General features: G+C 40.1%; 1 protein-coding gene across 7 annotated transcripts in view; it reads right to left on the reverse strand.

The window, feature by feature from the left end:
* PCNX2 (pecanex 2) overlaps positions 1 to 27,545 on the reverse strand; it is a 380,334-nt gene that overhangs the window by 238,797 nt on the left and 113,992 nt on the right. The gene's annotated exons all lie outside the window — the stretch shown is intronic.

The raw sequence follows: 27,545 nt of genomic DNA on the forward strand, positions 1-27,545 counted from the left end.
AAAAAAAAACCTCTTTCATATACAAAGAAGAAAACCTGTACACGTAATCTTTCTAATCACCATCAAAAGAATCACTGATACCTTCCAAAAGCTAAATTTCATGGAGGACTTAAATGCTTTTCTCTCAAGATGTGTTTTATTTGAGAAAGAAGAGTTGTTAATCATGCTTAAAATCACTTCTACAAATCAGTGAGTGAAATGTGCTCAGAGCTTATCTTTGGACCTGCTCAGATAAGCTGGAAAAGCCAACGATACACAAGGCAGAGTGAGTGATTTTACTGTTTCATGCTTCACTTTCCGAGAAATTAAGATGTATTTCTCTTATCTTCCCCACCCTGGAGGTCTGGAGCCTGAGAGAACAGTATCCGGAAGGCGAATTTAAGGCAGCCGCCCTCGGCCAGCCTCTGCGGAGACACCTGTGCCAGCCTCTCGGATCAGCTGCCCCCGTGCCCGGCGCAGTAACTTTGGCAGCACCCTCAGAGACCACGGCTGATTCATTATTTTTCGGTTCTGTGCAGATGTCTTCTCCAGAAACTTTGCTGAAAGGCTCCAGACCCGTGATAGAAGCTTTCTCTCTGCTGGTGTCTTCTCTTGCTCTGGAGTTTTCTGCAGCAATGTCTTCTCTTCCCGTGCCCAAGGGAGAGGCGCACTTCCTGCTCCCAGAGGCCGGCCTCCCCTCACACGGGGATGCTCTCCTTAAATTCCCCAGATCCTCCCTGCTTAGAGGAAGCACGTCCTCTCTTTCATTGGTTCCCTCTGCACTGCCTATAAAAATGCTCACATGGCTGACATCTTTGAAAACCTAAAGGCCCTCCATGCCCTTTACCCAGCTGCCCTCACAAACACTGCCCTCTCTAGTCCGTTCAGGCTTCCGTAACAGAACACCACACACCAGACAGCGTAACGACAACAGAAACTCATTCTCCAGCTCCGGAGGCTGGAAGTGCAGAGTTAAGATGTAGGGAGATCCTGAGTCTGGTGGGAAATTACTTCCTCGTTAGTGACGGTGCCTTTTCACTGTGTCCTCACACGGAGGCAGAGTCTCTCTCAGACCTCTTCTCCAAGGACACTCACCCCACTCATAAGGCTTCTTCCTCATGACCAGGAGTCACCCCCCGAAGCCCACCTCCTCATACCACCACGTTGGGTTAGCTTCCTACAGATGAATTTGGGGAGGACATATTCCGCCCACACCACACACTGCCTGTTTTTTCCTTCAGTGCCATCCCAGACTGTGGAAGGACCGAGCTCCAAGGTCCGCTCTGTCATCGGCCTCTGTAAGGTGGGGCACCTCCTGGGACTGGAACCTCTCCTCCAGCACAGGCTTCCAGCTACACAGACCTGGACTTGAATCCTAGTCCCGCTTTAAGCTGTATGACCTTGGTTATGTTACTTAACATCTCTGAGCATTGAGTTAGTTTCCTATTCTTTAATGTGGAAAAACAGGCTGGGTGCAGTGTCTCATGTCTATAATCCTAGCTCTGTGGGAGGCTGAGGCAGGTGGATTGCTCATGGTCAGGATTTCAAGACCAGCCTGAGCAAAGTGAGACCCCCTTCTCTTCTAAAAATAGAAAAAAATAGCGGGGCATGGTGGTGTGTGCCTCAAGTCCCAGCTACACAGAAGGCCGCAGCAGGAGGGTGATTTGAAGTAAATCACCCAACAAATGGGTGATTTGAAGTAAATGTGAAACCAATAGGTATTAATTCTTATTTATGATAAATGACACTTACTAGCAGATACAAGGGAGAAATTACCCTGTTAGGCTAATGGCAGTGCTAACCCATTAGAAAACAGAATAGAAGCAGATACTCTATCAAACAAAATGGAAGGTAACCTTTAAAAATAAGGAAATAGAAACCTTGGAAACATCTGAAATTTCAAACAACCTTAAAAATGGGATGAAATACTGGTTTGAAAATCTAATTTAGAGCCTATATATACATAGCTCAACCTTGGCTTGAGCCCAGAAATTTAATGTTGCTGTGAGCTAGGCCGAGGCCACAGCACTACAGTCCTCAGTGACAGAGCTAGACTGTTTCCAAAAAAGAAAAAGAAAAAATAACAAGGGAAAATCTGTAATTCATGCTGTTTTGTTGAAGTTTTTTGAGATAGGAACAATCAATGCAGCTCCTACCTGGTGATGGGCACCCAGTAATCCCACCCAGAAACCTGGCCGTCCCAAGAGCTGTTTCCTCCTCACCAGGCCAGGCCCGCAGTACTCGGAGCCTCAAGCGCCACCGACATAGCCTTTCCCCACCTCTCCAATCCATGTCTTCCTCCACTGCACCCTTCCTGAGTAAGATCTTCACTGTCTTGTTCCCAGCTACCGTCTCCACACCCTCACCCCTCTACAACACCACACTCAGTTCCCCACATAGTGACAGTGGTCCTCCTCTCCCAAAAGGCCGACTGGATCCTGTCACTGACCTTCACTTAGTAGCTCTCAGAGATTCCACCCGGCCTAGTACACACGCAGCCACACAAGCCCAGCTGTTCAGCCTCACTCCTCACACTTAAGATGTGCACAGCAGCAAAAATCCTAATGGCAAGATATTTCCTGCCTCCTGTCCCTCACACACATGGCTCCTCCTGCAGAGAGCTTTTCCGCCCTGACCCCATTCTATTCCCCTTTGCCTGGTGAACCCCTACCCACACTTCAGTGCCTGACGTAAGAAGTTCCATCTGCTCGGTGTTGCCTCCTCTGACTTCCCAGGAAGAATGGAACTTTCCTCCTCTGTGCATTAAAATCACCTTTAAACACCTCTAAGATAGCATTTAAGATATCTCATTTGGTTTTAGCAGGCATGGCTGGGCCCTGCCCACAGAAGCTACATGTACACTTCTGCTAAGTCACAAGGACAGAGCAAGTCTTTGGTATCTTCACTGAATTCATAGAGTACACACAGTTCTTTCATTGTGTTCACTTGGACACAGACTTCAAGGAGACCGGTTAACTCTTAACTCTAGGCCACTGGCTACTTGACATCCTCCTTACACTCTGATGTAACCTGATGGCAGAGCCCCCTCAGGAAATGACTTGTAACCCCATCCCTGAGTGCCACCTTAGCCGCTTCTTCTGGAGTCCTGCTGTTTACTCGTTGGAGTCCCCTCAGACAGCCGACTTCCTGTTAAACAGTGGGCTCTCTAACTCGGGGCCACCTTGCGTCTCTCTTTCCCCAACCCCGTCTCCTGGAGTCCTGCTGTTTACTCGTTGGAGTCCCCTCAGACAGCCGACTTCCTGTTAAACAGTGGGCCCTCTAACCCAGGGCCACCTTGCGTCTCTCTTTCCCCAACCTCGGCACTATTATTCATACACTGACATATCCTTGAAAGAATGACTATAAGGTTTCAGCTTTCCTAATGACCCATATACACAAGAATTTACAGCAACTAAAGAGAAGAAAGGAAACGAGTAGCTTTCATGACCACGGACCAGGCAGTGCAGTGCTGAGGAAATGCTGAGCTTATCAGAGAAAAGGCCAGCCCCGGACAAAGTGCTGCTCGTTTTTCCTTCAAACAGCACCCCAGTAACTTTCAGAAAAGTTATTCTGAAACTGGAGTTTCGTGCTTCCCTGAGAGTCTGTTCACCAAACATTCATGCACCCTGAGGACGTGCCAGGCACCCAGAGGCACGGTGTTGAGCGGGGCCTTGGGAAGCAAGGCACATGAGTGACTGCATTCAGGTATGACGGGTGAGGTGACAATGAGCTACTCTCAGACCAACACTAGAAAGCCACAGAGCAGGAAGCGAGGGCTCCAGGGAGTCCAGGAGGCGCTCAGGCAGAGCTCTGCACAGAAGAAACCAGGAACAGGGTCCTGTGCGGGAGGCTTCTGGAAGGGTCCAGCAGGGGAACGCAGCTGCCCTCTTCCATCCTCACACCTGCCCTGGCCCACTCTGTCCATCCACCTAGGGTTTCTTTTCTTTCATTTCATACACGGCTGCCTCAAAAACAAAAATACGAAAAAGTAAGGTCTCCTAACTTCTGTTTCTTTCCAACTATTCCTCTGCACTTGCCAATAATGGGCATTTGATTCACAATTTTGTGAAGGCAAAGACTTTTCTCTCACATGCAGCCGATAGAAATACAAACACTGGATAAAACCACTCTGAGGAAGATTTAGTAACTATGACCCTGGAAACAATTCTCAAGGTGTGGAACAGAGAAAATGTCAAGGGAACAAGTGCTGGCGGAACTTGATTCCCAGGCTCATCTATTGCTGGAATGAATGGTTCTGTGGAAAGCACTTAACTTCTCAGTGGCTCAGCTGCAGCTTTCTGTAAAAGGGGACAATGACACCTTTCTGAAGGTAGTGGGGCAATGATTTAATGAAATTTGAAATAGCCGTGTACCCTTCAAAGTTACACACCATGATTACTTTTTTTTGGAAAAGTAATACTTTAATTGGAAAAGAAATGGTACCCATGATGGATGATCACAGCAGACAATAAATTAAGTCCAGAGTCAAAATATATTTAGATAATTAAGTTCACCTACTTTTATTCACCCAGTACCTTCTATCTAACTCTTCTGTCATTTATTTTCTACTTCTCTATTTCATCAAACCTCTTCAACACAAATGCCAAAGGACAGTCACATTTCACTAGTATCCCTATTGATACAGAATCAAATAAAATGGCAAATAACAGAAAAGGGAGTGGAAAGTAAAAATATCAAATCAGAAACAGTGAAGTCAGAAAGGAGGAGAAAGTTGTCCCCTTCCTTCTGCCTCCCAGCGTTTATCTCGGCCTGTGATCCTGTATCAACAAATGTGACTATTGAGTTAATAGCTGATCCCTCCCTGGGACAGCCCAGGAAGTGCAGGTGTCTGTCTGTCTTAACCCAGTATAGTCTTAACCCCTTGTACACAGCCCAGGCCAGGAAACGTATTTAACACATGTGAATATAACAGAGGCGCTGGACTGGAACAACCGTTACACACTTACTTCAGAAGGCAGACCTGAGAAGTAAAATGGCAGGTATGATTTTGTTCAAGCAGCTACAAGTACAGAGAAGGCTGGCTTCTTGAAGTGCAGAACGGTAGTTAGAAACAGAGGCCCTCTTGTAGACTATGACCTTCAATCTCAAATCTGTTGATGGCTTGCACTAGACACTGCACAAGCTATTCAGCCAGTTTCCTTATCCAAAAAATTTTAATAGTATTTTTCTGTTGTAAATATTGTATGAATATTATATAAATAACTGCATGGAGAATGCTCAGGGAACATTTACTATTACTACCTGCTTCACTAAGCTACATCTGGGGCCTGAGACTGCAGTGGAATCACATTTCCTGAAAAGAATTAGAATCAACATTAAGTATGGTCCTTCTCTAGGATGCACAGGGAAGAGGGCTGACTTCTACATCACGCATAAAAAGCAAGAAACAGGAACTCCTCTATAAAACGTGTATCTTCCCTTGCTGAGATGGTGTGGCATTACCTGAGCTACACCATCTGGACTGACAGACGTTATTGAAGATAATTCTCATTGATTATTCTAAGCTGTTACACTGCCCCTCCTGGTATGCGGCGTCCTCTCTTAGTAAAAGTCATTTTTCCATTACATTTGATTTCCTTTAAGCCTAACTAATAGCTTTGGGATAAAGCATTCACCAGGAAGGAATGGAAATGTGGCCACTGGAGCAGGAAAGAGTGATGAATGTTTTTGTTAACAATATAAAAGCAAAGTTACGACAGAACGGCACACTTATTCTTCCAAGAAAAGGGCGAGATGAAGAGTGGCAAGAAGTCCACACTCCAGGTGCTGCTCTGCGTGTTTTCTGGACTCTGTCTCTGAGAGAGCTCAGTGTCCCTGAGTTTGGACAGATGGTAACAAGGCAGACCACCTGGATCTTCTGGTGCTCTCTCCTGGAAATCTGTCTCTCTAAGTTCTTAACTTTATTCACTGCCTCAAACTGACGCAGATGTATACACGTGCAAATACAGACACGCATCTCAAATTGAAGACTGGTTTCCTAAGAAAGCAAGGACAAGAAAGGCTACCTGGATATCAACGTGACTTACTCCTTTATGTGCACAGTGCCAAAATTTTCAAAGCCATGTCACCTTTAAGAAAGATTACTTCAGTTTTAGAAGCAATCTTATACCTGAGCTAGTCTCACTTCCTCAAATTATTGACCAAGCAAGAAGACAGGAAGGTTGGAAGAGACTTGCCCCGAGGTGGTTAAGACAAGTACCAGGTTCTACAGCCCCTAGTTCAGGGGTCCATGAACCTTCCACCTTAAATATGTATACAGCTAACTGCGCAAAGCAAACAGACTCCTCACCACATCCCATTCTAAAAAGTGTCAGCATGTTCTGAATAATCACTGGACCTGGCAAGCTCCCCCTTTTCGGCCCATCTTGCTTGTATTCATCTATCCACACAGCGGCGTCTGGACATCCATCCAGGTGTCTGGGGATCTGCTGCTCCTTGCAACACGTGGTAGAGCAAAGGCCCACGGGACGAGGGATCAACTTTCTCTGGCCAGGGCTCAGAAGCAGCATCATGGAGAACCAAGTCACAGAGATGAGTTGTAAAAGACAACCAAGAAGGAGCTGGGGTGTGCATGTTCCGAGTCTTGGAAGGGTGCGGCGCATTACTGCCTGCATGAACACAGCTGCACTGGCTTCCTTCTCAAGCAATGGCCTGGTTACGCTGCAGAATGGGAATGGTCAGGGGTCATGCTGAAGGCAGGACTCATAATGCAGAAGGAAGGTTATAAAAATGGATAAAATAGGAGAAAGGGTCAAGCTTGGAGAAAATGCATTTAAGAGAAATCACCTTCATTTCTTTATCATCCTATAATTTCTGCACCAGGAAGAAAGGCAGCTTGTTGCCATTGACTTTGAAGATCAAACAAAAGGAAATATGCTTCAGCATCAGCAATGCAATATGGTGATAATTTAAAGAAGTTCCTGATGTTGATGATTCAATACTGATGTTGCAATTAAGGAAACACTAGCATTTCTTTTGCCCAGTTATTTTCAAATGGACTGTTAAGAAATAAGCTTGCCAGAAAGAGAAGGAAGAAAGAGAAGCTTGCTAAAAGCTTTTATCCTTATGTTTTTATTGCGTAGGAGCATAGCACTATTTTAACACACACCCCTAAATAAACAAACGGGATCTAACAAGGAGGGAATCTCAGGCAGGGTGGCTCACACCTGTAATCCCAGCACTCTGAAAGCCAAGATGGGTGGAACCCTCAAGCTCAGGAGTGCGAGACCAAGCTGAGCCAAGAGTGTGACCCTGTCTTTACTACAAACAGAGAAACTAGCTGGGGCTAGTTATGCACACCGGTAGTCCCAGCTACCCAGGAGGCTGAGGCAGGAGGATGGCTTGAGTCCAGGAGTTTGAGGTTGTGTGAGCTATGACACCAAGGTATTCTACCCAGGACAGCAGAATGAGACTCTATCTCAAAAAAAAAAAAAAAAAAAAAGAAGAAGAAAGAAGAAAGAAAGAAAGGAGGAGGTGAAAGGAGGGGAGGAGGAGGAGGAGAGGATCAAGATAGACTTTACACCTCTACCCCCACTTTTAAGTTCCTCTCACCTTAAAAATCCCAACTACGCCCCAGCCACCCAGGGCTTAGGCTGCCTGCCCTGTCCAAGCTGCTCAGCCAGCCTGCCCTGCACGCAGGGGAAGCCTGTGAATGAATGGACGGCACCAAGACTGAGGGGGGAGAACCATAAGAAAATGCTTTTGAGGATTTTTTTTATTTTAGTTTTATTTTAGTTTTTTTATTTTAGTTTTTATTTGGAGGAGAAAATGATGATGTCTGAAGAAGAAAAGACCAAGTTGGGATTTGGGAGAAAACTGATCAAGTGCTCTGTGCACTGTGCCCGACAGACTTTGTTGAATGCTCAGCTTTGTTTCTACAAAGAGAAGCAGAAAGGAAGAGAGGGAGCCCTGACCGGAGTTCCCAAAGGAGTTTCAGAAGTAAACCCTCATATTGACGCATGTAAGCATTAGTCGTGAATTGTACTTTGTCTTGTACGTGTTACAAGACTGCTCACTAGACTCAGACCTACGTGGACACACAAACGCATGCATGCATGTATATAATACAAACACAGATTTTGGAGGGAAATACGGTTTTAAAGCATCTATCACCCACAGATAATGAAGTACATTTCATGGGACGTCTCTAATTGCTCTGAGATGTGTCTCATGGGCACCTAAATTGGGAATAACATAGATTGATGACTACTAGTTTCAGAAAACTCCCACAGGTTTAAAAATATTTTTATGAGGTAGAAACAAAACTGCCTAATGGCATTACAGTTCTGTGGTAGATTTCATATGCCTTTGGGAATTTTGATTAGAAGGTATAGGGTAGCTAAGCTTTATTATTTTTTTTCTTAGAAATTTTACGTGTCTCTTATTATGGAATTTATGGGATCGAATAACCGAGAGTTTGGTTGGAAAGTGGAAGTAAATAGGCCAAATTTTCACTTTGCTATGCCTTTCATGTCAGTAATAAAGTCTTTCTTTCTTTCTTTTTCCTTTTATTTTTTTATAGAGAGAGTCTCAAGCTGTCACCCTCAGTAGAGTGCTGTGGCGTCACAGTTCACAGCAACCTCAAACTCTGGGGCCCAAGTGATTCTCTTGGCTCAACCTCCCAAGTAGCTGGGACCACAGGTGCCCACCACAACACTGAGCTATTTTCTTGTTGAAGTTGTCATTGTTGTTTAGCTGGGCCGGCTGGACTCAAACCCGCCAGCCTTGGTGCATGTGGCTGGTGCTCTCTGGCGCTGAGCCTAAATACTTTGTTTTTAAACAAAAAGAAATGGATTTTTTCTTATCATATTAAACATAGAGGCATTTCTGAGATCCAAGTTTTTGTATATCCTAAAATAAGAACTAGATTGTATCACTTTGACTTTAGTACAAGCCCTATTTCTAGGTCTATTTCTCTGTGCCCATAAAATTCCAGATATTTACTAAGATCAGATGGCCACCCTGTCCTTGGACTGTGTTCTCTGTTTGTAGTTCACACATGGGCTGTCTTATGGCTGTGTGAGTGTGCAAGGGACACACTCCAGGCTCTGGGCTCCCCTTGCTCAATGCATACCCTGCAGCTGTTGGCGTTTCTCCAAGGCCTCACACACCTCAAGAGCACCACACCCCCAGCACCTACCACTGAGTCTAATTCATACTAAGTCGCCAATATTTGTCCTCTGGATAAATGAACAATGTGGCAAGTCAGACATCACTGTTCACTAGGAGTAGATTCTTCGTATTTCATATTGTTTTTCATTTTGGTGAAAAACACCATATGTTTACAAGTCAAGACAATATTTCACTTTTAGAAATAGGTACTGGATAAAAATGAGATCATTAGCTAGCAAGACGGAATGACAGGTCCCATGTATCCAAGTCTGTCTATATCTTCACAGAAAAATACATAGATACACACACATACGTCCAATTTTTGGAAAATGCTGGCGTTTAGTTTCCTTCTCATAGCCTTCTTCCAAAATACCTGCCATTTTTACTCAAGCCCCGAGTTTACAGAATACCTTCTATGAAGTGCACGTGGGACTAAGACTAAGCCAATAGGACATGAGAAAGGAGCATCAAAAACTGCAGCCTCTGACTCTGAGGGGTGACTAAAAGTGTGCAGACAACACAGCAATGCACGGGGCTGTTTACAACCTGGCTGCTTACTTCTTATAGGCCAAGAAAAGAGGGTCTTTTTCTGTCTCTAACCTTTGAACCCTCTTTTAAAAGCATCTTCTGATTAGGTCGAACCCACTCCTTTTTTTTTGTAGAGACAGAGTCTCACTTTATGGCCCGGTAGAGTGCCGTGGCCTCACAACAGCTCACAGCAACCTCCAACTCCTGGGCTTAAGCGATTCTTTTGCCTCAGCCTCCCGAGTAGCTGGGACTACAGGCGTCCACCACAACGCCCGTCTATAGGATAATCTCCTTTTTAAATTAAATTTTATTTTACTTTTTATTGATACAAAAGATTTTACACGTATTAGTTGCATATATTACTTGATGTAATAATCAAGTCAGGGTATTTGGGATATGCATCGTGTTGAGTATTTTTCATTTCTCTGTTTTGGCAATATTTGAAGTCCTGTCTTCTAGTTACTATGAAACACATAACACACACTGATGAAAGAAAATGAGGACACAAATGGAAGGACATCCCAGAATTAGAAAAATTAGTATCATTAAAATGACCACATTGCCTAAAGCAATTTAAACATTCAATCAATCCCTATCAAAATATCAGTGTCATTGTTCACAGAATTAGAAAAAACAAACCTAAAATTCTTTTTTTTTTTTTTTTTTTTTTTAGAGACAGAGTCTCACTTTATGGTCCTCAGTAGAGTACCGTGGCCTCACACAGCTCACAGCAACCTCCAACTCCTGGGCTTAAGCGATTCTCTTGCCTCAGCCTCCCGAGTAGCTGGGACTACAGGTGCCCGCCACAACGCCCGGCTGTTTTTTGGTTGCAGTTTGGCCGGGGCCGGGTTTGAACCCGCCACCCTCGGTATATGGGGCCGGTGCCTTACCGACTGAGCCACAGGCGCCGCCCCTAAAATTCTTATAGAACAAAAAAAGGAAACAAATAGCAAAGCAATCCTGAGCAAAAGTAACAAAAGCTAGAGGCATTACATTACCTAATTTCAAAATGCATTCCAAGTCTATAGTAATTAAACAGTATGGTATCAGCATAAAAACAGATGCACAAACCAGCAGAACAGATTTGAGAGTACAGAAATATAACCGCGTATTCATAGGCAATTGCTTTTGGATAAAGGTACAAAGAAAATACACTAGGGAAAGGAACCCTCTTTAAAAATGGTGCTGGGAAAATTGAGTTATACACATAAAGAAGAGTGAATCCAAACCCTTCTTTCTCTATATATACAAAAATCAACTCAAGACGGCTTACAGGCTTACAAATAAGACCTAAAACTATAAAAATACCTTTAAAAAAAACCACAGGGAAAACACTTTAAGACATTGATCTAGGCATAGATTTCATGGCTAAGATCTCAAAAGCACAGAAAACTATAATAAATTAAATTTTAATTTAAATTAAAGCCTGCTGGTATGGGACTTTGACTACCACTGCAAAATCCCTTCAATTTGGCCAAATACTGTTAACCCAATCACAAGAGTGACAGCCCAACCTCTTCACAGGTCCTGCCCACACTCAGGGTGTGCATACCGGGGAGCAGAAGTCTTGGGCAATGTTAGAAAACTGCCTTCCATGCCATTTAACAGGAAAGTTTGAGCATCAATTTAATTTCATTTACTTCTTACAACATCTGCATGAAGTGTCACTAATCTATTCTACAATTGAAAAACCAACTTGACTCAAGTTCTATGCCAATGGAAGACAGAAACACTGATGTCTTCCTTATCTGAAATTACATGGAGATATGAAAAAGGGCTAATGAGGAACACTTGGGAAATTATTTTGTAAATTAAAGCACCAATGATCTGCAAGTTATTTTACAGCCCCGTGAATTGTCCTTTTGACTATACGAATATATTCACACTTCACATGTGGTAGGGAAGATGGCACAGAAAGAAAAAGATTGAGAAGACACAGATTGGGGGATGTGGGATGGTGATGGTCAGTAAGTGACTTTCTCTCTGGACCTCCATTTTCTCATTTTAAATAATAAAACAAAGGAATTGGACTAGGGGATATCTAAGGTCCACTACGGCAATAAAAAATCTAGACATATGGTCTGTTTTATATCTATAATTAGATTTTAAGTCCTGAATTCCAGGACAATGGCATTGTTTTAGTCTGCAATTCCTCTAGTACCTGGAGCAAACATGGGAAAATCTCTCCCACAAGCAGTTATTAATGATGCTTGGGAAACATTAAATTATAATAATGTGTTTCAACCTCTGGATCCCCTTGCCATCAATAAAATAGAATCTCCTTGTAAGGGATAATAAAAAGTAGAAATCATGGTTTATCCAGACATATAGAAAGCCCAGCTAATTAACTACTGAGCCATTTCTCCAGGGAGCAAATATTCTGGTCGTTTCTGTACATCACTGTCAGGTGTTATTAAAGTCAACGAGGGGTCCATTTATCTGTTACTTGCTACCATCTCGGATGAGTCACAGAGAATATGAAATTAAAAGAGAAATAAAATTTTCTTGCCCTAATTAATATACCAGAGGGCAAAATTAACTGGCAGTCCCTCAATCTGCTTCTATGAAGTGATAATAATATAAATCAAGGAAATAAATACATACAATATATATGTATTGTATAAATACATACAATATAATAATAATATAAATCAAGGAAATAAATGAATACAGAGAAATATATCTCTGGCAAGACAGCTGACATGCTGAAATTGTCTATAAGGACTCATCAATCCATCACAATGCAGCAGAAATAAATAGGGAAAAAAATCAATTCCAGCAACGCAAAGAGTAAGCATAAAAGGTATAAACAAACACATCATTAAATAAGAAGTGGATCACAGCTCTGGGGAAGCAGGAGTTAGGTTCAAGATGGGTGAGCTTCTCTTGTTTTCTAAGGACTCCCACGCCAATTTGCTAACCACATTCATTCACGGCATTTAATAGGTGCTGCATCTGAAAGTAGAGAGTCAGTCTGAGACTATTAGAAAACTCAGGACTTACAAATGAGCAGAGAGACATGCAAATTGCTCTATTTTTTACCATAAGGTGTTTTTCAAAATATAGCCAGAACTTTAAGAATCCATTCCAACACACTATATTATTTATTGCAAGTGATCTTTCTTCTTTGCTGAGCCAGGGAAGTCAATAAAATGCCTCCTTGACATGGGGACTCCAGTTCCACCTCATCAAAATCTGTTTCAACACCTAAATAAACCCTTGAGCCCTTGAAGTGTTTATTTCCATCACAGAATTAGCAGCGTGCTTTCAAAACAGAATCATTTACTGTGATACAACAATTACTTAGCCTCAAACGAGCCACAAACAAAATGGAAAACAGAAATAAAGAAAAGTCTCAGCCCAGGATAGTAAATAGAGTTTATCTCTCGGGCTTGCTCTGATCAGTTGGCACTGGCTGCCGGCAGGACATTATGGGCATCCTCAGGGGCTAAGAATCTTCATCAAGAAAAATACGCTGTGAGCAACAGCACTGTCTGATGTGAAGTGGAGAGACGAGGAGAGGGGAGCCAGTAACAGCACCTGTCAAGCAACAGGGTCAGGCACAGTGGCTCATGCCCATAATCCTAGCACTCTGGGAAGTAGAGGCAGGTGGATCCTGTGAGCTCAAGAGTTCGAGACCAGTCTGAGCAAGAGCAAGACCCCATCTCTAAAAATAGCTAGGCATTGTGGCAGACGCCTGTAGTCCCAGCTACTGAGGAGGCTGAGACAAGAGAATCACTTGAACTTAAGAGTCTGAGGTTCTTGTGAGCTATGACATCACAGCACTCTACTTAGGGCAACAGAGTAACCTCTGTCTCGAAAAGAATCAATGAGTGAGTGAGTGAATGAATGAATGAATAAATATCAGATTCTTCAATAGTTCCCATACCCCTCCAAAGTCATGTCATGATCCATGAATGTATATTGCTTTTGTTAATATTTGAACGGGTAATTAAGAGTGTTTGGCATTTGTCAAATGAATTAGGTCTTTAGAGCACATAGCTTTTTTGCACATTAAAGTTTCATGAGTTGATTCTTTGCAGACAGCATCCTGAGGACTGAAGAATCTGTCTTCCACAGATTCAACCATGATTCTATTATGAATAAGTTCTTTTTCACTAGCAAATAAATTTTACTTAAAATATGAGACAGGAGACAACGGTTACCATAATTCAAAGTTTAGAGTAAGAAGATGTGATTTAACAGAGATTATGTCGGAGAAGTCAGCTGACTGAGGATAAAAAAGGTGAGAGCTTCTGTCTGACCACTTAAGGTGTGATTTGGAAAGTCCATTTGTTGAACTTTTTAATGCCTACGTCTACCACAATCATTGGGGCCATCAGCTCATCTACGGTACTCAACATCTTAGGGTTAGTGACTTCATCTTTTTTATAAATCCTCTTCATATAAGCCATATTTTTATGAAGTACAAGGTGGATCAAAAATATACATTTTTAAAAGGCTTGTATTCGGGAGTGAGAGCAAGATGGCAGCCGAATAACAGCTTTCCTGCAACTGGGCACTGTAAGTCTGGGGAGGTAAGACTCCAGGCATCTCTGGCTGGCAGGATCTGCCTATAATCATCCCTTTGAGGATACAGGGAGTCAGCGAGAGACTTCTGGACCCCAAGAGGAGGACAAAAACAGTGGAAAACTGGCAAGTGGTCACGTGTGTTTGAGCGGTCTAATCCCACCGGCAGCTGTAAGTACAGAGCAGCAAGACTGCAAATCGGAAAGGCCTTACCTGTGAACTGTTTTGGTGTTTTTGGACTTGGCACTCAGTTGAACTGCCTTGGGGAGAGCTTGAGCAGAAGTGGGAGAACTTTGGCCATTGTCTAGGGCCTCAGATTGAGCCGCTGAGCCATATGGAGCTAATAGTGTTTGGCGGTGGGCCGCAGGGAGCCATTATGGGAGAACTGCCCTGGCAAGCTCCGCCCTCAGGATCACAAAACAAGGATCAGGAGGAAGATGGTAACCTAGTGACTCAGCAGCCTAAAGGTGGGGTCTGAGCTGCCTTACAGCCTTAACCCTCAGGGCAGAGTGAGACCAGTTTTGGCACACTGGGTAAGTGGATAGCCACTTCAGCAGTGATCACAACAACAGGCACTTTCCTGGGAAAGCTTCTGCTTAGCCAAGTTTAAAAGTTGAAAGTGCCTTTTAAGAGGGCTGAAGAGAGATTTAGGGTCTCCAACTTCTGGGTTTGAGAAATCAGTGGAGGCCTCCAGTCGTATCAGCATTGTGATTAACATCTCATACGCCAGAAGACCACCTGCTGCCCAGACAATATTCAAAAAGATATATATACTGCCTTGTTTTTGGTTGTTCTCTTTTTGTTGTTGTTTGTTTTTTTGTTTATTTTGTTGTTGTATTGTTTTTTAATTTCAACCTTTTCCATACAGATTTTTTCTTTTCTTTTTTTTCCTTTCTTTTCTTTCTCCATTTTTCTAGTTTAAATACAATTTACCACTGCGGCCTTTTTCAACAAATAGAACTTCATTTTTGCTAGTGTTTCTACCCCTATTATTTGGTTTTTCCCCCAATTTTATCCTGTAAAGTTTTCTGTTTGCTTGTTTTGGTTTGATTTATACCATTTTTTGTCCTTCCTCTTTACTTGGTGGAGGTGGGGTACTATGTCCGATCAGGTTAGCAAAGAGCTGCTGACCTCAAGAGAACCACCCAACCAGGCACCCCCAAAAGTTGGTTTTTTTTTTTTTTTTAAGATTGTGTTAAAGTACCCTACTGTACACCTATATTGCCCTGTCTCCCTCTCTCTGTGCCTCTCTTCTTTTTGTCGATATTCCCTTCTACCAACCCCCTCTCCTTTCTCTATTTTCTTTTCGTTCTTTCTTTTTCTTTCTTTTATCCCTTCTTGCTCTTCAACCTTCTAATCCTTCTGGTCTTGTACCAAAAGGACTCATTGAAACCTTAGTCCACAGGCACAGGAACTTAACGAGCAAGAGGAAGTGAAAGGAAAATTAGGGCAAGGAAACAGATAAAAGGAAATCACTCATGAGGAAGAATCAGCAGAAAACTCCAGGCAACATGAAGAACCACCCCAGAACAACCCCCCCAAGGGACCATGAGGTAGCTACTGCAGAGGATTCTACCTATAAAAAATGTTAGGAATGACAGAAAGGGAATTTAGAATACATACATTGAAAACAATGAAGGAAATGATGGAAACAATGAAGGAAACTACTGATAAAGTGGAAAATAACCAAAAGGAAATCCAAAAACAGAATCAAATGAGAGATGCACGATATGAAGAATATAGAAAGGATACAGCGGAGCTGAAGGAACTGAAGCAGTCAATTAGGGAACTTAAAGATGAAATGGAAAGTATCAGCAACAGGTTAGACCATGCAGAAGAAAGAATTTCAGAGGTAGAGGACAAAGTTCTTGAGATAACTCAGATAGTTAAAGAGGCAGGAAAGAAGAGAGATAAAGCGGAACATTCACTGTCAGAATTATGGGACTTTATGAAGCATTACAACATATGAGTTATAGGAATCCCAGAAGGGCAGGAAGAATGTCCCAGAGGAATGGAAGCCATACTAGAGAATATTATAAATGAAAATTCCCCAAATATCACCAAACATTCTGACACACTGCTTTCATAGGGATATCGAACGCCAGGTTGCCTCAACTCTAACCGAGCTTCTCCAAGACACGGTTGATGTCCTGTCCAAAGGTGATGAACCTGTCCAAAGTCAAGACAAAAGAAAAGATTCTGCAAGCTGCCAGGAGTAAGCGCCAGTTGACCTACAGGGGCAAATCCATCAGATTGACTGCGGACTACTCTAATGAAACTTTCCAAGCAAGAAGACAATGGTCATCTACCTTTAATCTACTTAAACAAAACAATTTCCAGCCCAGAATTCTGTACTTAAAGAATACAAGAATTCTGTACTTTAAGTTACAAGAATTGTAACTTCTTCTTCTTGAAGAATACAAGAATTCTGTACTTGAAGAATACTTAACCCTGCTAAGCTAAGCTTTAAAATTGACGGAGAAATCAAATCATTTACAGATAAACAAACACTGTGGAAATCTGCCACAACAAGACCAGCTCTATAGGAAATACCTCAACCTCTTCTACACACTGACCATCACAATGGATCAACAGCAAAGTAAGAACTCAGAAATTAAAAGACAGAACCTGACCTCCCCACTGATTTAAAAGATAAAACTAAGCAATGGACTCTCACAAAATAAGATGAATAGAATACTACCACACTTATCAATTATGTACCACACAATCAATAAATGTTAATGGCTTGAATTCCCCAGTGAAGAGACATAGATTGGTTGACTGGATTAAAAAACACAAGCCATCCATTTGCTGTCTGCAAGAAACACACCTGGCTTCAAAAGACAAATTAAAACTCTGAGTCAAGGGTTGGAAGACAATTTTTCAGGCAAATGGAATTCAGAAGAAAAGAGGAGTTACAATCTTATTTTCAGATACATGTGGATTTAAAGCAACTGAAGTCAAAAAAGACAAAGATGGTCACTTTATATTGGTCAAGGGAAAAATACAACAAGAAGACATTTCAATTCTAAATATTTATGCACCCAGTTAAATGCTCCCAGATTCTTGAAACAGAACTTAGTCAGTCTGAGCAATATGATATCCGATAATACCATCATAACAGGGGACTTTAACAATCCTCTTACAGAACTGGACAGATCCTCTAAACAGAAAGTAAACAAAGATACAAGAGATTTAAATGAGACCCTAGAACAACTGCATATAGAACACTCCACCCAAACATAAAGAATATACATTCTTCTCATCACCCCATGGAACATTCTCCAAAATTGATCATATCCTGGGACACAAAATAAATATCAACAGAATAAAAAGAATTGAAATTTTACCTTGTATCTTCTCAGACCATAAGGCACTAAAGGTGGAACTCAACTCTAACAAAAAGGTTCAACCCCACACAAAGGCATGGAAATTAAACAACCTTCTGTTGAATAACAGATGGGTGCAGGAAGAAATAAAACAGGAAATCATTAACTTCCTTGAGCATAACAACAATGAAGACACAAGCTACCAAAACCTGTGGGATACTGCAAAAGCAGTTTTGAGAGGAAAATTTATTGCTTTAGATGCCTACATTTGAAAAACAGTAAGAGAGCACATCAACAAACTCACAAGCCATCTTATGGAATTGGAACAAGAAGAACAATCTAAGACTAATGTCAGTAGAAGAAAAGAAATATCCAAAATCAAATCAGAGATGAATGAAATTGAAAACAAAAGAATCATTCAGAAAATTAATGAAAAATAAATTAACGAAAATAAATAAAATAGATAAACCATTGGCCTGACTAACGAGAAACAGAAAAGTAAAATCTCTAGTAACCTCAATCAGAAATGATAAAGGGGAAATAACAACTGATCCCAAAGAGATACAAGAGATCATTTCTGAATACTACCAGAAACTCTATGCCCAGGAACTTCACAATGTGAAGGAAATGGATCAAAATTTGTAATCACACTCTCTCCCTAGACTTAGCCAGGAAGAAATAGAGCTCCTGAACAGACCAATTTCAAGCACTGAGATTAAAGAAACAATAAAAAAGCTTCCAACCAAAAAATGCCCTGGTCCAGCCATGGCTTCACACCAAAATTCTATCAAACCTTCAAGGAAGAGCTTATTCATGTACTGCAGAAATTATTCCAAAAAATCGAGGAAGAAGGAATCTTCCCCAACATGTTCTATGAAGCAAACATCACCCTGATACCAAAACCAGGAAAAGACCCAAACAAAAAGGAGAATTTCAGACCAATCTCACTCATGAATACAGATGCAATAATTCTCAACAAAATTCTAGCCAATAGATTACAGCTTATCATCAAAAAAGTCATACATCACGATCAAGTAGGTTTCACCCCAGGGATGCAAGGCTGGTTTAACATACGCAAGTCCATAAACGTTATCCACCATATTAACAGAGGCAAAAATAAAGATCACATGATCCTCTCAATAGATGCAGAAAAAGCATTCGATAAAATCCAGCATCCTTTTCTAATTAGAACACTGAAGAGTATAGGCATAGGTGGCACATTTCTAAAACTGATTGAAGCTATCTATGACAAACCCACAGCCAATATTTTACTGAATGGAGTAAAACTCAAAGCTTTTCCTCCTAGAACTGGAACCAGACAAGGTTGTCCTCTGTCACCTTTACTATTCAACATAGTGCTGGAAGTTCTAGCCAATACAATTAGGCAAGACAAGGAAATAAAGGGTATCCAAATGGGAGCAGAGGTCAAACTCTCCCTCTTTGCTGACTACATGATCTTATACTTAGAGACTCCCAAAGACTCAACCACAAGACTCCTAGAAGTCATCAAAAATACAGTAATGTTTCAGGATATAAAATCAATGTCCATAAGTCAGTAGCCTTTGTATACTCCAATAACAGTCAAGATGAGAAGCTAATTAAGGACACAACTCCCTTCCCCGTAGTTTTAAAGAAAATGAAATACCTAGGAATATACCTAACAAAGGAGGTGAAGGACCTCTATAAAGAAAATTATGAAATCCTCAGAAAGGAAATAGCAGAGGATATTACCAAATGGAAGAACATACCATGTTCATGGATGGGAAGAATCAACATTGTTAAAATGTCTATACTTCCCAAACCAATCTACCTATTCAATGCCATTCCTATTAAAATACCAATATCGTACTTTCAAGATTTGGAAAAAACGATTCTGCATTTTGTATGGAACCAGAAAAAAACCTGAATAGCTAAGGCAGTTTTTAGTAATAAAAATAAAGCTGGGGGCATCACCATACCAGATTTTAGGCTGTACTACAAAGCCTTAGTGGTCAAGACAGCATGGTACTGGCACAAAAATAGAGACATAGATACTTGGAATCGAATAGAAAACCAGGAAATGAAACTAACATCTTACAACCACCTAATCTTTGATAAACCAAACAAGAACATACGTTGGGGGAAAGACTCCCTACTCAATGAATGGTGTTGGGAGAACTGGATATCACATGGAAAAGACTGAAACTGGACCCACACCTTTCCCCACTCACGAAAATTGATTCAAGATGGATAAAGGACTTAAATTTAAGGCATGAAACAATAAAAATCCTGAAAGAAAGCATAGGAAAAACACTGAAAGATATTAGCCTGGGGAAAGACTTCGTGAAGAAGATTGCCATGGCAATTGCGACAAAAATAAACAAATGGGACTTCATTAAACTGAAAAGCTTCTGTACAGCTAAGGAGACAACAACCAAAGCAAAGAGACAACCTATACAATGGGAAAGTTATATTTGCATATTTTGAATCAGACAAAAGCTTGATAACTAGGATCTATAGAGAGCTCAAATTAATCCACATGAAAAAAGCCAACAATCCCATATATCAATGGGCAATAGACATGAATAGAACCTTCTCTAAAGAAGACAGATGAATGGCTAATAAACATATGAAAAAATGTTCATCATCCCTATCTATTAGAGAAATGTAAATCAAAACCACCCTGAGATACCATCTAACCCCAGCGAGAATGGCCCACATCACAAAATCTCAAAACTGTAGATGCTGGCGTGGATGTGGAGAGAAGGGAACACTTTTACACTGCTGGTGGGACTTCAAACTAGTACAACCTTTCTGGAAGGAAGTATGGAGAAACCTCAAAGCACTCAAGCTAGACCTCCCATTTGATCCTGCAATCTCATTACTGGGCATTTACCCAGAAGGGAAAAAATCCTCTTATCATAAGGACACTTGTACTAGACTGTTTATTGCAGCTCAATTTACAATCGCCAAAATGTGGAAATCCACCAACCCAGGAATGGATTAACAAGCTGTGGTATATGTATACCATGGAATATTATTCAGCTATTAAAAAAATGGAGACTTTACATCTTTCATATTAACCTGGATGGGAGTGGAAGACATTATTCTTAGTAAAGCATCACAAGAATGGAGAAGCATGAATCCTATGTACTCAATTTTGATATGAGGACAATTAATGACAGTTAAGGTCACGGTGGGGGTGGGGGAAGGGGAGACCAGAGAGAGAAAGAAGGAGGAAGGGGTGGGGAAAGGAAGAGCAGAGAGAGGTAAGGAGGGAAGGGTGTCAGGCCTTGGAGTGTGCCACACCTTCTGGGGGCAAGACACAATTGCAAGAGAGACTTTACCTAACAAATGCAATCAGTGTAACCTGGCTTATTGTACCCTCAATGAATCCCCAACAATAAAAAAGCAAAATAAAATAAAAAATAAAAGCCTTGTACTCCAAATTGTCCATATTTTGACACATCCACCCCAAATATCCAGTCTGCTCTCTCGTTCACCATTACTGGATTAATTTCCTTACCTGTTCCTCTACCTGCTATGGCCATTCATTCCCAACTCTGATGAAACTGTTTCACATGCTTCACTGAACACTCACAGCCATGTTTTCAACTCAATGATAAAATGTTTGCAGGCCAAGCTCAACACCCACCTCTGACTGATCTCCTGCTTTCTGGTCATCCACAGGACATCATCTTCTTTGATACATATCAAGCTCCTGAGAAAGAACTGTGTCTTTGCCTCCTTTTATATCTCTGTAGTACCTAGTAGAGTCACTGCTTGTCAAATAAATATATGCTGACTACTACTGACTGTGAACTTTTCAATTTATGCATCAGTAACAGAGAGCTTGTAGGTTCCCATTTCCATCAACCAAAGAAAATGACATTTACATCTGATGCTGTCTGCTTTTTGGGATTGCAAAGAAGAGTGAAGAAGAGTATGGGGTTCCAGTTAAAATGGCATTAAGAACATGGGGAAACAGCTCTCCCCTTCCTCAAAACCCATGAAATGTCCAATAAAGCATTCAAAAAACAAAAAGCCGGAATCCGTACTGGGAATTAGAGAAGGTACTTACCACAAGCCACAGACACTGAGGAATCTATGCCAGGCCTCATATTCAGGTACTAGACTAAAAGATTCCTGGGAGGTCCAAAAGTTGTCCCAGCTTTCCTCTCCATATGAGAAAGAGTAGTTTACTGAGGAAGGAAACTAGATAATCTTGCTAAGCCCCTATAGACATCACCTAACCAAGAGGAGAAGGGCCAGAAGTGAGGGTTGACTAATGGACTGATAGGCATTTTACTGCTTGGACTTGCACGTCTGAGGACTGGCAGTAGGTGGTGCGCCCACTGTCTCAGCAGCAAGAGGAGTTAACCCATCAGTTCATGGGTGAGGAAGTCAGAGCAGAGATGACAGGACAAAGACAACCACTGTCCCAGGTGTTCCATTCATACCTGCTGCCCATGATGAGCTTCCAGATATAGCTACCTAAAACTCCATTAGCCTATGCGGAGGCTACTGGACTGTATTTTGTTTTGTGTTCCTGTCTTCCTGTGTTTTAGACCTGTAGTACCTCTGGGAAGATTTGGTTGAGGAGCCTGAAAATTATCTGACAGAAGCCAGCTCAATTCCTACTGTAAAAGAGGAGTCACAAAATCTAATGGCAATGTGAGCAGACAGATGACATGAAGACATTATGTGGGTCAGGTACAAAAGATGATAGCACATGACGAGACCTGTGAACTCAGGTGGTTATGGGTTACTATTTGGTATCAGCAGGCTGTTACTAAATGAGAATGTGAGACCAGTGTGGCCAGAGCTTTAAAATGTTTAAAAGAAGTAAAAGAATCATATTTTTACCAACTGTCCTAATTTTAAATGTTGGCTCAAAAATAATTTTAAACACTCTGTAGACCAAACACAAAATATGGCTGTGGACTGAAAGGAGACAATACTAGGTTTTTAAAGATATATTTTTACAGTGAAGATGAGAAGAAAACACAAGACAAAAGCATCCTTAAAATGAGATATTTCTCTAAAGGAATTGCATAAAGATGCTTTCTGAAACATTTTTACATCTAAAAATAAAGTGTTCAGAAAATATCTGATTTAAAATCTCAACAAGATTCAAAAGTATATTAACACTTTAAAAGCTAAGCAAGCAATAGGAGAGAGGAATAATATGAACACCAAATTTCAAAGTACAATGTAACAATAAACCACAGAATGAACACCACAGAAAATGGAATGCACAACTGTAAAATTAGGATCACAATAGAACTCGTCTCACAGTTATGCTGTAAGGAGTAAATTATATACTATATATATATATATATATATATAGTAACTAGTGGAAACAAAATAATTTCTAGAGATCTGCTGTACAACATTCTGCCTATAAATAATAATACTCTACATTTAAAATTTTGTGAAGAGGGTAGATCTCATGTTAACTGTACTTACTACATTCATATATATGTACTTTCAATTCTAAATATTTATGTAAACAACTTAAATGCTCCCAGATTTATGAAATAGACCTTGCTTGGTTTGAGCAATATGATATACTATAATAGCATAATATCTAGGGACTTTAACACCCCTCTGGCAGAACTGGACAGATCATCTGTCCAGAAATGGACAGAAACTAAACAAAGCTACAAGGCACTTAAATGAAACCCTAGAACAAATGCTTAATAAACATATACAGAACACATCATCTCAATGCTAAGGAATATACATTCTTCTCATTAGTCCATGGAACATACTCCAAAATAGATAACATCCTAGGTCATAAATCCAACATCGACAAAATCAAAATAACTGAAATTATACCTTGTATCTTATCAGACCACAAGGTAATAAAGGTGGAACTCAACTCCAACAAAAATTTTCATCCCCACACAATGGTATGAAAATTAAACAACCTTATGCTGAATGACAGTTGAATCAAGGAAGAGACAAAGGAGGAAATTTTTAAATTCCTTGACCATAATAACAATGAAGCCACAGGTTACCAAAACCTGTGGGATACTGAAAAAGCAGTCCTAAGAGGGAAATTTATCACATTAGTTGCCTACATGTGAAAAACAGGAGAGTACATGAGCAACCCAATGAATCATCTTACAGAAGTGGAAAAGGAAGAGCAATCTATCCCAAATCCAGCAGAAGAAAAGAAATAACGAAAATTAAATCAGAAATAAGTGAAATTGAAAACAAAAGAATCATTCAGAAAATCAATGAAACAAAAAGTTTATTCTTCAAAAAAATAAATAACATCAATAAACCTTTGGGCCAGATTAACTAGAAACAGAAAAGTAAAATCTCTAATAACCACAATGAGAAATTAAAAAAGGGAAATAACAACAGATATCACAGAGATACAAGAGATTATTTCTGACTACTATCAGAAATTCTATGCACAAAAATTTGACAATGTGCAAGAAATGGACCAATACCTGGAATCATATCATTTCCCTATACTTAACCAGGAAGAAATAGATCTCTTGAACAGACTGATATCAAGCACTGAGATTGAAGAAATAATAAAATAGTTTCCAACAAAATAAAGGCCTGGACCAGATGGCTCTATGCCTGAATTCTATCAAACCTTCAAAGATGAGCTTGTACCTATACTGCAGAACCTATTCCAAAACACTGAAAAGGAAGAAACCTTCCCTAATATATTCTATGAAGCAAACATCACCCTGATACCAAAAACAAGAAAGGTTCAAACTAAAAAGGAGAACTACATACCAATTTCACTAATAAATATTGATGCATAAATAATAAAATCTCAGCCAATAAATTACAGCTATAGATTTAAAAAATTATACATCATAATCAAGTAGGCTTCATCCATAAAAGGCTGGTTGAACATATGCAAATGCATAAATGTAATTCACCATAGAAATAGAAACAAAAATGAAGACTGTATCATTCTCTCAATAGATGCAGAAAAAACATTTGACAAAATTCAGCATCCTTTTCTAACAAGAACACTTAAGAGTGTAGGCGTAGCTGGCACATTTCTGAATCTGATCAAAGCCATCTACAACAAACCCATAGCTAATATCATACTGAATGGAATAAAACTGAAAGCTTTTCCACTTAAAACTGGAACCAGACAAGGATGTCCTCTATCACCACGACCATTCAACATAGTTCTGGAAGTTCTAGCTAATGCAGTCAGGCAAGAGAAGGATATAAAGGGCATCCAAATGGAGGCAGAGAAGGTCAAATTCTCGCTCTTTGCTGATGATACGGTCTTGGACTTAGAGAACCCCCAGAGACTCAAGCACAAAACTCCTGGAAGTGATCAAGAAATACAGTAATGTCTTAGTGTCCACAAATCAGTAGCCTTTGTATATGCCAATAACAGCCAAGTTGAGAAGCTAATCAAAGACATAATTCCCTTCACAGTAGCTTCAAAGAAAATGAAATACCTAGGAACATACCTAACAAAAGAGGTGAAGGACTTCTACAAAGAGAATTATGAAACTCTAAGAAATAGCAGAAGATATTAACAAATAGAAAAACATGCTGTGCTCTTAACTGGGAAGAATCAATCTTGTTAAAATGTCTTGCTAAAATGTCTAAAATGTTAATATGCTTTACTACCCAAAGCAGTCTACAGATTTAATGCAATCCCAGATTTAATGCAATCCCCATTAAAATATCAACCTCACACTTTGAAGAACTGGAAAAAATAGTTCTTCATTGTCTATGGAACCAGAAAAAAAACCCTGTATAAAAACCTTGTAATGAAAACAATGCCAGAGGCATCACTCTACCAGACTTCAGATTATATTACAAGTCTACAATAATCAAAACAGCATGGTATTGGACATAGAGCCATAGACATTTAGAACCAAATAGAAAACCAAGAGATGATACCAGGCTCTTACAGCCATCTGATCTTTGATACACTAAAGAAAAGCATACACTAGGGAAATAATCCCTATTCGATAAATGGTGCTGGGAGAACTGGATAACCACATGTAAAAGACTGAAGTTGGACCCATACCTGTTGCCACTTACAAAAATTGACTCAAGATGGATAAAAGATTTAAATCTAAAATATGAAACAATAAAAATCCTAGCAGAAAGTGTAGAGAAAACTCTTGAGGATGTCAGCCTGGGGAAAGATTTTATGAAGAAGACTTCAGTGGCAATTGTAATAACAAAAATAAACAAATGAGACTTAATTGAGCTGCAAAATCTTCTGCACAGCTAAGGACAAAACAATCAAAGCTGAAACAACTTCTGAATCAGAAAAGATATTTGCATGGTATTAATTTGACAAAGGGTTGATAACTAGGATCTATAGAGAACTCAAATTAAACAACAAAAAAGGAGCAAAGAATCCCATCTATCACTGGGTAAGAGACACAAACACATCTTTCTCTGAGGAAGATAGACTAATGGCTAACAAACACATGAAAATATGCTCACTGTACCTAATTATCAAAGAAATTCAAATCAAAACTACTCTGAGATATCACTTAACCCCAGTTAGAATAGCACACATCACAAAATCCCAGTGTTGTAGATGCTGGTGTAGAAATGTAAAAGAGGGACACTTTTATGCTGTTGATGGGATTGCAAACTTATAGAGCCTCTTTGAAAGAAGGATGGAGAATCCACAAAGAACTCAAATTAGACCTTCAAATTGACTCCTCAATCCACTACTAGACATCTACCCAGAAGAAAAAAAATCATTTTTTTTTCTTGGAAAAAGAAATTACACTAGATTGTTTATCACAGCTCAATTTACAATCACGAAGATGTGGAAACAACCTAAATTTCCATCAACTCAGCAATGGATTAACAAGTTGTGGTATATGTGTATCATTGAACACCATTCAGCCATAAAAAGATAGTGATGTTACATCTTTTGTATTAACCTGGATGGAGTTAAAACACACTCTTCATAATAAAGTATCTCAAGAATGGAGAAGTAGATATCCACTGTACTCAATTTTATTAGGAAAGCAGTAGATGGTCTAACACACATCCACATAGGAGAAAAACTTAATTCTATTCGTCTTGGGAGAGGGAGAATGAGGGATGCAGGTGAGGAGGCGGGGATTGGTATGCTCCCACTTAAAGGGCACAAGGTCAGGCTGTATGGCCAAGTTTTAGGTGTGGAACACAACTACAAGAGGGACTCGACCTCACAAATTCAAATATTGTGACCTGGTTGTTTGTACTCTCACAATAACCTGAAATAGAAAAAAAAAAGAATCTAGTGGAAAAAGTTGGACAACATGGATGCACAGATGGGGAAACTACAAATGAGAAATAGCAACTATCTAGAGATATTAAATGGAAATGCTTAGTGTGACAAATATGAAGTAAGAGGTAAAAAATCCTTTGCCGAGTTTATCAACAGATTAGAGAGAGCAGGAAAAAAAATCCACAAACTTCAAGATAGGTCATTAAAATTATTCAAATTAAAACCCAAAGGGGAGAAAAAGTAGGGAAAAATAAGAATACAGTATACAAAACACCTGGAACACTATTAAGTCATCCAGTATGTACACTTGGAGACCAAGAAGAAAAGAAAAATAGAACAAGACAGAAGACATATTTGAAATAAAGCACAGAGCAAAGCAGTTCAGAGAACCTTAGAAGAAAAAAAAATAAGCACCATATAGTTAAGTCATATCACTGTCAAATTTCTGAAAATGAAAGACCACGAGAAAACACTGTAAGTAGAGGAAAAAGAAGTATTACTAACAGAGGTAGATATATCCGAATAACCACAGAGTTTGATCAGAAATTACACAAGCCAAAAGAAAAGACTATGTTTAAACTTCTAGGGAAAAAAGAAGCCTGTTGATCTAAATTCTGCACCAGTGAAGATACCTTCCAAAGGGAAGGCAGAATGAGGAATCTTTCAGACAAAAACTGAAGAATTCACTAACAACAGACCTACACCATGAGATGTGTTAAAGAAAGTTCTTCAGACAGAAGAGAAATTGATAGCAAATGTAAATGTGAATCTATGCAAAGAAATGTACATAGGTAGAAGCTATAAAAATCATAAGGCAAATAAAA

The sequence above is a fragment of the Nycticebus coucang genome, chromosome 10 (genome assembly GCF_027406575.1).
Source record: "Nycticebus coucang isolate mNycCou1 chromosome 10, mNycCou1.pri, whole genome shotgun sequence".
Classification (NCBI taxonomy): domain Eukaryota; kingdom Metazoa; phylum Chordata; class Mammalia; order Primates; family Lorisidae; genus Nycticebus; species Nycticebus coucang.